The 13,105-nt window shown below is 45.0% G+C and overlaps 1 long non-coding RNA gene across 1 annotated transcript in view; it reads right to left on the reverse strand.

Annotated features, from left to right (window-relative positions):
• Positions 1-3,557: 3,557 nt before the first annotated feature.
• Positions 3,558-13,105, reverse strand: part of LOC142497815 (uncharacterized) — a 13,306-nt gene continuing 3,758 nt past the window's right edge. The window contains exon 5 of the long non-coding RNA XR_012802330.1: positions 3,558-4,318. This is a non-coding gene — a long non-coding RNA (uncharacterized LOC142497815). The remainder of the gene's footprint in view (positions 4,319-13,105) is intronic.

Genomic DNA, 13,105 nt, shown 5'->3' on the forward strand with positions numbered 1-13,105 from the left:
TCCTGGGGTTCTCAATTTGTTGTTCCGCCAGTCCTTTTTGAGAAGACCCCCAATACAGTCTACATCATAGCAGCTGCTGAAACAGTGATTGAGGTAACACATGGAAGCAGTCTGCTAAATAGAACACTGGCTCCCGGGGAATTGGAAGCATTTCCAGTTGACTCATCCACACCAATGTATATCTCGAGCACTGTGGGGATCATGGTCTTGTTGTATGGCAGTGGTGGATTCTTGAGGTCACTTAGCTATGATGTATTCTTAATTAATATCCTACCTGCAGAAGACTTCTGCACTGCCTATTCCCTCATTTCAAAACGTAGTTTTATAAACTATGCTTTGCTGGTAGCCCAAAGAAAGAGCGTCGCTGGGTTACAGTTTAACCATGGGAATTTGCCAAATCTAAAATGGGAGGATGTCCCAGGCACAGACATGCTGTGGGCGCAAATGCCTTTTGCGCAGGAAAGTGGCTACAATATTCTTTCTCACCCGGAGTTCCCATTTGAACTATTCACTGTTGGCATAGCAAAGATGAATGCGTATGGAGTACAAGGAATATGTCTGGATAAAGGTATGCACAACTTTTACATCTTACCTGCAACTTGGCCCATATTTTCTCATCTCCAATTTCATAGGCTCAGTATTATGTGGCCTTTCTGCCTCTCTATTTCATTGTAACATTCAGTGGGAACGTATAACTTTCACCTATTGCAGCTCTTCTCATGTACAATCCGTTTTTACATTAGGGGGGGCTATTTTGCGCAACGTTATAGGGCAAATATATGATTAACTGGTGTTTTACAGTGCAAGCTTTTAGGGCCCAACTTACTGATGCTAAAGGAGAAACTAAAAGTTAATATATTAAGTAGACAACTCACACCACAGTGAGATTGTTATGATTCGATGATCAGATAAGCTTGATAACCCAACTTACTGGGGTTGGTTAATTAAAATAACATCACTATGTAGCAATTGTTTTTTTTCTACTCATCTTGTATGTGTTTTCATGTATAAACCTTTTTATATTTAGCTTGTTTACATTTTACACATGTAATGACTCAGCTTTTGTCTATATTGTCCCCATTCAACAGATTGTTCAATAAATTCTCATTTATCATTGGCCCTTACTTTGGCCCTGCTGACTCTTGACACACTCCCTTTTTATTTTTAGTAGCTCTAAATGTTCATTGATCTTCCATGTCCCTCTTTCTCTCCTTTTGTCTAGTGCGAAGTCTGTGCATGGTTGCTGGATGCAGAGAACAGGAACTTTGCCATGTGGTCGGAAGTGCATCAACCTGCCTTCCGTGGTTACATCAAACCTGCATGGCCTGGGGCAAGTCTCACTATCGGACATTTCATGGCAGTCATCTTCATCTTGGTAATTGCACACGTGTGTTGATTGCATCCCTTGGGGATGGGAGAAGTTCTCAGCCATTTAGCGTAGAAAGGAAACCCATACCAGACTTTGCAGCCCGGATCAGAGCCTTTGGATTGACGGTGACCATACCAGGGATAGTGCCCGGAGGAGTTATGGTGAGTGGTACAGGGTCTAAACCGCATTGAACTTCACACTGGGACTGCTTTTCTTGTGGTCTGAAGGTGTGGCTTATTTTGGTTCTGTACTTTATAGAATTAAAATAGTTGTGTACTGTATTGAGTCATGCTTTTTGTTAGCGGTCTACAAATCTATAATTTAATTGTACTTATTCACTACTTTCACTTTTCTAAACCAAGTTCAGGCGAGTTGCAGAATTTGAGTTAAATCGCTGTGCGTCTAAAGGAAGGTGAGTTCAACGCAGAAATGTTTCTCAGAGTAAATTTAGTTTATTAGCACCACAAACAATTAAGATTATAGTAGTGTGTTGCCTCAGTGTGAAGAGGGCAAACATCTGGTCAAGACAACTGATCTCTCCTAAAGCACTGGTGTGCCTATAATATACCTGAAGGAATCGGTAATCAGTATTTCTACTTCATTCTTACATCATGCATACTCTTTCATACTCTTTCAGTGATTTTTCAACCGGGGTTCCGCGGCCACCAGGGCAAGAGGTGGGACAACGCTCCCAGCTGTCCCTGGCGTGGCGGCACCCCCACAGATCAGCGATCCGGTGGCTCCTGAGCTCAGGAGCAGCTGCTCAGTCACTGCTATACTTCCTCTCCCCATCGGTGCCATAAGTTGCATCAACTTCCGGACTGTGTGTCCCCCAGAATTTCAAAATCAAATTCTGGGGTTTCCTAACCAAAAAAAACCCCACTGCTCTATTTCCCTCCACTCTAGCTCTATGTTGTCAAAAGGAAAAGAATGAAGGCGTTAATATATTAACTACAGTGTTTATAGTGAATTTCTTAGTGAACTATACTTAGACATTTGAATTTTGCTGCAGCCAAGTGACAAGGGGGGATCTCAGCCCCTTATAAAAGTGCAAGAAAAGGGAAAACACCCTGGCACACATTTGGTGTTTATATAGTGTCTGTGGGTTGGTATAATGGCAAAAGAACATACAGGTTTATGGGGGGCTCCGCTGCATGGACCGAGAGAGAAGTTTGCAGTCCTTGCGTCATCCCTGCGCTATATTAATGCCACTCGGACCAAGGGCGTCATTAATACAGCGCCAGGAGGACGCAATAACTGCAAACTTCTCTTTCTCAGTCCATGCAGCGGGACCCTGGGTAAGCCTGTACTGTGTGTTCTTTTGCCGTTATACCAACCCACAGACACACTACATAAATTGCAGGAACAGCCCAGCTAGAATTATATCTTCAAACATACAGTGTAAGAACGTGGCCTCCCTAATAAAAGGTAACCTGCATATAACGCTCAGAAGGTTGAGACACTATATTAAAGTGGAAATAATAAACCACATTTGTACACGTCACCAAAAGGTGCCCAACATCGGCACGATTTCTGAGATCACACGTTAACCAAGGAGGAGGTATTCTTATAGTGACTCAAATACAATAAGAACGGGTTCTTAGGCCTCGGTCCCGCTGCGCTCGGTGGCGCGGGCGGCCACACACGAGTTCCCCACCAGCAGGGGAATCCTGCGGAGCCGGTCCCCCCTGGCTGCACAGCTTACTACACGCTGTGGCGCGTCAGCCGCTATGGGATACAAGAGAATGGTGTTCCCTAGCATTGACGCGTCACGTGGTGTGGCTGTGAGCCAATGGGGAGGGGAGGCTTCGGGAGCGGGGAGGAGTGTGGGGGGAAAGCAGCGTGAGTGCCTGCCTCTGTCTGTGTGTGTGTGTGCCTGTCTGTGTGTGTGTGTGTATGTGTGTGCGTGAGTGCCTGCCTCTGTCTGTGTGTGTGTGCGTAAGTGCCTGCCTCTGTCAGTGTGTGTGTGTGTGTTGCTTTACTTACCCGAGCCGTGGAAGGAGGGGAGGGAGATTACCGGGTCCCTCCGCTCAAGCCACGCCCCCCCTCCCGCTCAAACCTCCCACTCCCGCCCACCTCCCGCTCCTGCTCCCTACAGACCACATATCGCGGTCTGTGTATGTCAGCGCCCCGCCTGTCTGCAGTGCGGGCGCACTGATTCTGGGAGCGGGGCCTTAGCCTTACCTTTCTAACTTTTATCTGGGCCCTAGTGCCCAGCAACAGCAAGACCAAGTAGTATTCAGGACATTATGGATCATAATCTATAATTACGAAATATCACATTTTTTTCCCCGATAGTCCTTTGTAATCCTTTGGAACTTTTAGTTGCTTAAGTGTTATTGTTATTAATAATTTGGTAACACTTTCAGGTATTTAAGCTCAATCTAGGTTTAGGAATACAAAAATCAATACCAATGTTAGTATTCATTTAATTGTATTGTTTTTTTTTTTTGTTTGTTTTTTTACATTTTTATGACTAAAACTGCATAGGTTTCCGGTCCTACCAGTATTGCTTCTTTTATCTAATCAGATCCCCAAATATGCTCCAGGGTTTTTTTTCCCCTTTTCCTCTATCTTCTTGTCTGCTTTTTCCAGTTATCTTCTTTCTGTGGTCCAGTATAGGGAATGGTCTTTGATGTGTTTAGCAGACTTAGGTTAGTCAAGATAACCCCCTTGCAAAAGTCTTATCTTCAGGGAAGGTCACTTGTCTCTAGACCTTATTCAATTCTTCATTGTTCCCTGCAGCTGTATGTGTCTGTAGCTTGTTTAAGATAATCTTGCTGACTTTCTTCAAACTAACCCTATTCTGCATTCAACCTTTAACCCATCCCTTGCTGGTTCATGCGTGCACTGTTTCATCATTTTATTCAGTCTTTTGTGGGTCTTTTTATAGTTCAAAATCCAGCAGTGTCCATCCTGTGTGTGACACTTTTTAGCATGGAAGAACAGCTGAGGAAAAAAACATAGTAGTTTTATCAAAGCTAATGATCTAGGTGCTGTCATGTCTGACAAACTCGGTTAAAGCTCTGGTTCTCAACATACTGCAGGTGATGAATATGTTGTGAAACAAGGAACGGCTCAATAACCAGACAGGGTTGCCTGTGGATCATACTTAAAACATCCCATGTCCTCCTGTGTAGTGTGTCTAGAACCATACAAGTGAGTTTAGTTACTGATTTCTGTAGCACACTGTTGTGTTTTACTGCCACTGCTGTGCTGCCCTTAACACCAAACTCCCTCCCCCCCCCCTCAGTTCTGACCAGGGCTGCCAACAGAAATCATGGGGCCCAGGACAAATGAAAGGAGCAGGCGCTTGTCCCCCAAACCCATAGCGCACCTACCACGAAGAAATATTATTTAGCACGGAACTTTTACTTTTTACTGTTTTCTTCTTGTAATACGGAAAAAAACATTACAATGCAATGTGTTTTGTTTTTTATATTTTCAACAAAAGAAAGATGTCTGCCTTTAACTGACCTTGACGAGTGGGTGCTGCTTCCTTGCCTGCCAGACGCTCCCTACCCCCCACCCCGATATCGCCAGGGGTGGGGGCAGCGAGATTGGTGGACGCAGGGGAAGCTGGGTTGGCGGGCGCGCAGGGGAAGTTGAATTGGCGTGCGGGCTCGCCATGGCCTTTCCCTCTGTCCCATATTGGCAGGGAGGGGGGATGGGACCACAGGTAGCAGGCCGGATGCCCCCCATCCGCCCCACACCCCCTATTGGCGGCCCTGGTTCTGACTGCTAACATCTCCTGTGTATCGAACCACTTCCTTTACCTCATTCCATGAGGTAACGGTTCACTTGTATATGATACTTTATTGTAGCAGAAAACAAATACACAATGTTTTGGGGGAAATGTCCCTTTCTCAGGTGCAATGAAAGTGCATAAGCATTTGTAACTAGTGCCTACCAACTGCCATAAGAATATGAACGTTGATGCCTCATTAATGACTTGAATCCCTATTATAATCAAATAGTCTTAAAAGAGCAATTAATGCGCCTTTTATTTTTTATTTTATAACATAGGTTTGAAGCACGGGGCCTTGGAGCTGAACTCCATTTCAGCTCTGGGAAATCCCTGCTTCCGGAGATACTTACCTCTGACAGGTGTCAGTATCTCTGTAAAGTTTAAAGCTCCCGCATCTCACTAGCAAATAGGAAGTTGCACCCGATGTCCCAGCTTCCTATTGGCTCGTAAGGTGCAGGTACTTTGAAACTCTGCTAGTGAACCCTGCTTGCAGAGCGGCAACTGGTACCTCCTACAGAGGCAAGTATCTATGGAAGCGGGATTGTGTGTGTGTGTGTGTGTCTCCTTTTGGAGAATTCTTTAGCCACTGTTTGGTCATTCGCTAAGTAAATGCTGGGTTAGTAGTGTTGGCGCTTCGTTAACAGTTAAATGTGATGCAAAGCAAAAAACACCAATGGTGAATCTCATAAAGCTGTGCTTCAAACGGCTAAAGTACGTCAAAGATCGAAGCTCAGTTTAGAGTTGGAATATATTAAATTGAATATCACCCTAAAGGAGATGCAGCTCTTTCTGAAGATGTTTCCCAACATCTAATGTAGCAAGGCAGCAGAAAACTTCAAAGCGTAACCACCTCCATCATAAAAAAGAGAAAATATACATAGTACAAAAAAGCTAATATAAATTGGTGCTTCATAAATTATTTGAATGCCCACTCAACGTTGTATCAGAGAAAATCCGGCGTTTTCAATATTAGGTCAGATCTTAGGGGCCTATGCAGAGAGCAGCGGTGGAATTAGGCCTGGGACCCGCTGCGCTCGTTGGCGCGGGCGGCAATGTAGCGAGTTCCCCACCAGCAGGGGAATCCTTGCGAGCCGGTCCCGGTCCCCACTGGCTGCACAGCTGACTACACGCTGTGGCGCGTCAGCCGCTAGGAGACACCACAGAATGGTGTTTCCTAGCGTTGACGCGTCACGTGGTGTGGCTGTGAGCCAATGGGGAGGGGAGGCTGCGGGAGGAGGAGAGGCTTCGGGGAGCGGGGAGGAGTGTGGAGTGAAAGCAGCGTGAGTGCCTCTCTGTGTGTGTGTCTGAGTGCGTGCGTGCCTGCCTGTGTGTGTGTATGTGTGTGCCTGTCTGTGTGCGTGCCTGTCTCTGTGTGTGTGTGTATGAGTGCGTGCGTGCCTGTCTCTGTCTGTGTGTGTGTGTGTGTGTGTGTGTGTGTGAGTGCCTGCCTGCGTGTGTGTGTTTTTTTTTACTTACCTGCAGCCCGTGGCAGCCCGTGGAGGGAGGGGGGGGAAGAGTAGCGGGTCCCTCCGCTCAAGCCACGCCCCCCCCTCCCTGTCAATCCTCCCACTCCCGCCCACCTCCCGCTCCGGCCCCTCACGTCATGGCCGCGCCCCCTCACGTCATGGCCGCGCCCCCCTCGACCCGTTTGGCCACGCCCCCCCCCGCTCCAAGAAAAGTATCCTGTAGACCGCAGATCGCGGTACAGCGAGTTGCACGCGCCGCCGGCAAGCAAGCCAGCCGTGCGGACGCGTGCAACGGGACCTTAGCCTAAATTGGAGATAGTAATAAATAGTACCTTTTTTGGCGTGATTTAATCTCCATATGCAGAAAGATCATAAAACTGCATTTAAAATCATGTCTGCATATGGAGAGTTTCAACCGGCGATATGCGCGCTGTTGAAACATGTTGTAAAAAAAATCGCGTTTTTTTTTTTTTTTTTCCCCCACCGGCCGCCGAGCTCCAGCTTCTTGCCAACTTTTGTTGGCGGAGGTAAATGTTGAAAATCGCGCCATTTTGTTGGCGCGAACAGCCGCTAGATGGCGATCGCGCCTTTCTGAATACGGACGTTTTTAACACTGGAGAGATTTAGGTTCTCGCCAGCCGCGCGGCGAGATTTTCAAATTAAAAAAAAAATGGCGCTTGTTTCAAAACTCGCCATTACCTGCCTTTCTAAAGGCAGATTTTGTCAAAAAATGTCGCTTTTCCCGATAACGCTGCTCTCTGCATGAGGCCCTTAGTCTTTATTAATGTTAATGAGTAAAAAAAAAAAAAAACTACCAAGGATTATACAGAGAAAGGAGTGTATTAAATGAAGTTTGTTTGCATTTTTTTTAAATAAAAAAAGTCAAGAAAAAAACGTGTGGTGCTTAAAACTAGTGACAGACCTAGAGCATATGTATTCCAACAAAAAATACCCTCAAGGTATCCTTAAATTCATGTACTGTATAGGGCTTGAGTGGGTAGGTAAGAAACGATTGTCTGGAAAACTATCACAATCCACAGCCGTAGAGGTTAACACATCCAGGTTCCAGAAAAAGTGTATATAAATTGACCATACCTTCCTTCCGCCATATGGGGGGGATGGCATTACTATTTATTAAAAATAAGTAATGTCGTGATTGTTAATTTTGTCGCTATAAATAAATTGTGTCAAGACGACCTTTTATTAAAGAGCTATATTTTGTAACCTATTTTAACTATAGTTTATTAATGTGTATCAATCAAAAGTGAATACGTGAAGGTGAAAGAAAAAGGCACGAACTGCTATAAGTGAATATAAACAATAAATGTGTTTATAACTATATACTACACGAATGTGATAAATAGATGAAAACATAAAGGTCTAATATCCCAGCTCAAACCCTCTGGTGGGACCTGTCTTCACGGGTTCCAAGATGCATGGATAATTCTCAAACAATCCAGGGGGAGCATATAAGGGAAAAGAAGACAAACGGTGCATACTGTACAATATAAGTGTAGATGTATGGGATGTTTGAAATACGACACTATATATTCTTGGCTCTTATGCTCAGCCTACACACAGGATACAGAAGGAAGTCAGGCACTTGCAAGAAGGGTTAGAAGAAACTACCATAGCACAGATCAATAAAGTAAATATGTTCTTTTATGTATAAAATATAAAAAGCGCACTCACAATTGAGCAATAAAATCAAGGCATGTATCACACAAATGGTGAATATGTGGGTCACCGCACTGCAATCTTTCTCACCACCTCCCTTCAGTGTGTTGTTCCCCTCTGCTTGTGAGATCTGTGCAGGAACCGCCTCTCTGCTGTGTCGCGTCCGTCGGAGCGTCACACGTCACTCTTACTGTGGGGGTGGTTAGGTACGGATCGCCTCGGGGTCCAAAAAGCACTTTACGCGTTTCGCCCAGTAAAACTGTTCCGGCTTCGTCAGGAGTGTCACCCCAGGTAGTTTCTTCTATGTCTCCACATCATTCATTCACCACCCCTTGTGCCATTGGATGAGAGTCCTGATCAACACATCCTCTGAACAATATGGGTAGCAGCCCTTCTTGTAAGTGCCTGACTTTCTCCTGTATCCTGTGAGTAGGCTGAGCATAAGAGCCAAGAATATATAGTGCTGTATTTCAAACATCCCATACAGTACATCTACACTTACATTGTATGCACTGTTTGTCTTCTTTTCCCTTATATGCTCCCCCTGGATTGTTTGAGAATTATCTATCAAAAGTAACATGTCTGGTGATCCAAATTATTACTTCCCCTTTTTATATAAATTGTAATTGAAATATTGTACCTGGGGAGGGGGGGAGGGGGGAAAGTGTGAAGAACATCAGCATTTTACATCTCCAGTCGCTTACAATAAATATGATCACAATTCTTCATATTTCTTTTCAGCTCACCTATGCTTTTTCTTTTTGGTCATTTTGGTTCTCTTTCAGGTGGATGGGATGGAGCAGTATCTCCCGGTGACTCTTAAAGGTGGCAGACTAAACATAACACAGTATGGTGTAGCCACGGTGGCAAACTTCTCATTTGGGCTGCATGTTCTAATTGGTGCACACGGCTTCATTCATCTTCGAATCCCTAGCAGCTATTCTGGAATCCTAACTGGGATGTGTGGTGACTATAGCTCTAAGCAACTAGTAAATGCAACGGGAAGAGGGGAGGAGGTGATCACACCAGACCAAACCTGGCTGACAGATGGTGATGAAGAGGATTGTGCTTCAGGCAACTATGAGGAATGTCCTGAGAACACAACTAGTACTTCAGTCCCCACACCTTGTCACCTGATGGAGCTTGGAGGGGTGTTTCAGGCATGCCATGTGATGCTGGATCCAAAACCCTTTGTTGACAGCTGTGTGTTTGATGTCTGTGAGGGTGGAGTGTCGCAAGGTTGCTCATCCTTGGAGGCTTACGCACAAGCATGCATAGAGGAAGGTGGGAACTTGACAGAATGGCGAAATCTTACGGTTTGTGGTAAGTGGAGAAAAATGGGTATTGCTGTGTTTTTCTGGGTTTAGCGCTGAAGCTTCAGTGTTTGTCTTCATTCACTTCCACAGACCTACATTGTCCTCCTCATAGCCACTATGAAAGCTGTTCCTCATCTTGTCCTCGTACCTGCTCTGGCTCTCCGGACTCATTCTTGTGTGATATTAAGCCGTGCTATGAGGCATGTGTGTGCGATGATGGGTTCCAACTTAGCATGGGGCGCTGCATTCCTGCTGACCAGTGTGGCTGCATGTGGGATGGTCATTACTATCCCCATGGAAAAGAATTTCTCAGTAGTGATTGCCGCACACAATGTTACTGCCGTGCACCAAATGAAGTGCAGTGCCACCAGATCCAAGGCTGTGATCTAGGCCAGAGTTGTGAACTCGTTGGCGGTCAGTGGTCCTGCAATCCTCAACCATATATTTCATGCTCAGTATATGGAGACCCCCACTACATTGTTTTTGATAACCAGCGCTACAGTTTCAAGGGCCCCTGCAAATCAAAAATAGCAGGCCTGTGCTCTCCGCTTCCGGGACTGGAGGACTTTGATGTGCGTGTGGTAAACCGGCAAGGAGCGGAATGGGATTCGGCCTATGCCAAAGCTGTTGACATTACAGTCTATGGAACAACCGTGACCCTAAGCCAGGAGCACAAGGGAGTTGTGGTAAGATTAAATAGTGTGTTAAATCTTTTTAGCAGTTTTTTTTTTATAGCCTTGACTAATTCAAATCTTGTCATAAGGCTCAATATATATAAATAAATTGCTGGTACTTTTTAATTAACATTGGATACCTCTGACCACCTACATGAATTGAATTTGGTAAAACTTTGAGGGGTCTGGGTTAAAAATGACATTGTAATGGGAAAATGACTGACGTTGATCAGACTCCACCAAAGACTGAGACTGCTGATGCAAAAAATCTGTGAGACTGGCTCCACAGCGGCAAGACTCGGAAGTGAGCATTGACGACCGCTCCAGCACACTGTGTGTGCGATGATGGGCTGCTCCTATACACTGGTTACATAGTGAATTTAATTGTCAGACGACTGGATTCACTGACTTCTGTTTATGGGATCCTACTAAATGTATTGTGATGTAAGTAAAATGCCTTTAAACATGCCAACCCCCCTTTTCTGATACCCAATTATGAACTGTGTATCAAACAAGGGCTGCAGTAATAGATGTAGGAGTGGAGTAGAACCCATCATAAATCCTAATCCAGTAACAAAAATGGGCATATTAGGTGGGTCAAATGGTTATCTGGCATCAAATTCTGTTTAAGAATTAACAAAAGGCATGATTCTCCATAGTCTAATTTTCACTGTTTTTAGGTGAATGGCCTCTTGGTTCACACTCCCTTTGTGCTAGATGGAAATCGACTTCAGCTTTTCCAAAGTGGTGCGAGTGGTGTGAGTGCTGTTATTCTACAGTCTGACTTTGGACTCATCGTTTCATATGACAGTGACAGCCGTCTGCTGGTCAGAGTTCCTGTCTCTTATGCAGGTGCAGTTTGTGGCTTATGTGCCTCTCTGCCTAATGGCACTGCCCTGGAAGTGCATTCATGCAGCAATCGCTGCCAAGCAAACTGTTCCAAATGTGGCACTGAAGAATATACACTGTATGGGTCCCAGGAAAGATGTGGGATGCTGAAGGATCTCCAAGGGCCATTCCGAGACTGCCATGGGAGAATCTATCCTGATGGCTACTTCCAAGACTGCCTACTTGACCTGTGCCATTCTAATGGAAGTGAGACTGTGATGTGTCAGACTCTTTCCAGCTATACAGCTTCATGCCAGGAAGTGGGGGCTGTTGTCCATTCATGGAGGACAAACACTTTTTGCAGTGAGTATGAGTGGTTAAGGAAAAAATAAGCTTGTCATACTGTGTCTGTGGAAATAATGCAGATGTAGCCAGGGTTATTGAACCAACTGGCTGGTTATGATGGGATATTCTGTTTTATCACTACCACTGAATACTATGGAAAGTGTCCATGTCCCTAAAAGTGAGATGGGAGGACGAAATGAGAAAAAAAGTTGGCGCAATGTGGAGGTGAGGCTTGTGACTGCAGTACCTGGGAGATCATTGGGAAGGCCTTCCTCCAGCAGTGAATAGACTGTAGCTGAGGATTAGATTTTATACAGTATATCTTCCTTCTGCCCTTTTTGATCCTGCTAAATGAAGGCCTTATCAATGATCTTCCAGGTACTGCGGTAGCAAGCCTCTTCAAGCTGCTTCAACAAATTTCCTGTTTTCCATTCTTACATTTTCTGGTGCATAGTCTTATTCTTTTCATTTCACTTGGAATCCAGTCGCGTACCATCTTTGTCCAACAATGGTCATTTCTTCACCCTTGTGATATCATTGAATGTGTTTGAAACCAAACCGTACTGTATTTCTTTTTCCTGTCTCTTTGGGTAATACCCAGAATGCATCTCTCCATAATGAGTTGTCTGAAACTTCTGAAGAGTTGGTGTTTTTTTTATTTATGCCAATGCAAAGGGGTTGTATCAGAGTTTTACCTATGAGGCATTTGAGGGGTTTTGTACCCTATATTGCACGAAAATAAAAGAAAAGGTGCTTGGTTTTTGCATTACTTTGTTACAGTTAAGCTTTATAAACCACATGTTGACAAACTATTTTATTTTTTAAAGAGGCTAATCTGTTTTGCAGGTCCCCTGTGCCCATTCAATTCTCATTATGATATATGTGCACCCAGTTGCCCTTCCGCTTGCAATGCCTCCCTGCCCATCCCATGCCAGTTGCCATGCCGGGAGGGCTGCTCTTGTGACCCCGGCTACACCTTGAGTGGAGAGAGCTGTGTACTTCCTGAAGACTGTGGTTGCCTTCACAATGGTCGCTACTTGAAACTAAGTGAAACTTTCTATGACGACAAGTGCCGGGAGCTGTGTACGTGTTTGGAGGAGGGTGAAGTGGTGTGCAGGAACAACTCCTGCCATCCTGGAGACGAGTGTATTGTTACACAAGGTGTGTGCGGCTGTTTCCACCGAAAGTTGGCAACCTGCTGGGCGTCTAGCAGCCTCCATTATCATTCTTTTGATGGTGCCACGTTTGATGCAAATGGAAACTGCTCCTACATTATGGGCAAAGTGTGTGAACCCAGCAACGTGACTGCTTTTGAGGTCCATTTGAGGGGAGAACCTATGGGAAGTGATACAATTCTAAGACTAGGAGATGTGGTGCTTAACGTTTATGGACATACTCTAACTGTATGTGGAGAAACCAGGAGATTCCAGGTAAGGTGGCATTTTTAAAATGTCCCTAATCCTATGATATAGCTCAGTTATGCTAAAAGACTTGTGCTTCCCATTGCTGTGGGTGGTGTTTTCTGTGCCTTGGAACTGTCCTAGCACTGAGTTCCTTGTGCAAATGAGCCATGGTGGGAACCCAAGCAATATGAATAGAGCTAGAGTATTCCGCGGATGTGGTGCAGCAATTACATGGAGGTGGTTGGTTCTATAACTATGCACTTATTCGTATCCCTGCAC

Source organism: Ascaphus truei, chromosome 6 (assembly GCF_040206685.1).
Source record: "Ascaphus truei isolate aAscTru1 chromosome 6, aAscTru1.hap1, whole genome shotgun sequence".
NCBI classification, from domain to species: Eukaryota; Metazoa; Chordata; class Amphibia; order Anura; family Ascaphidae; genus Ascaphus; species Ascaphus truei.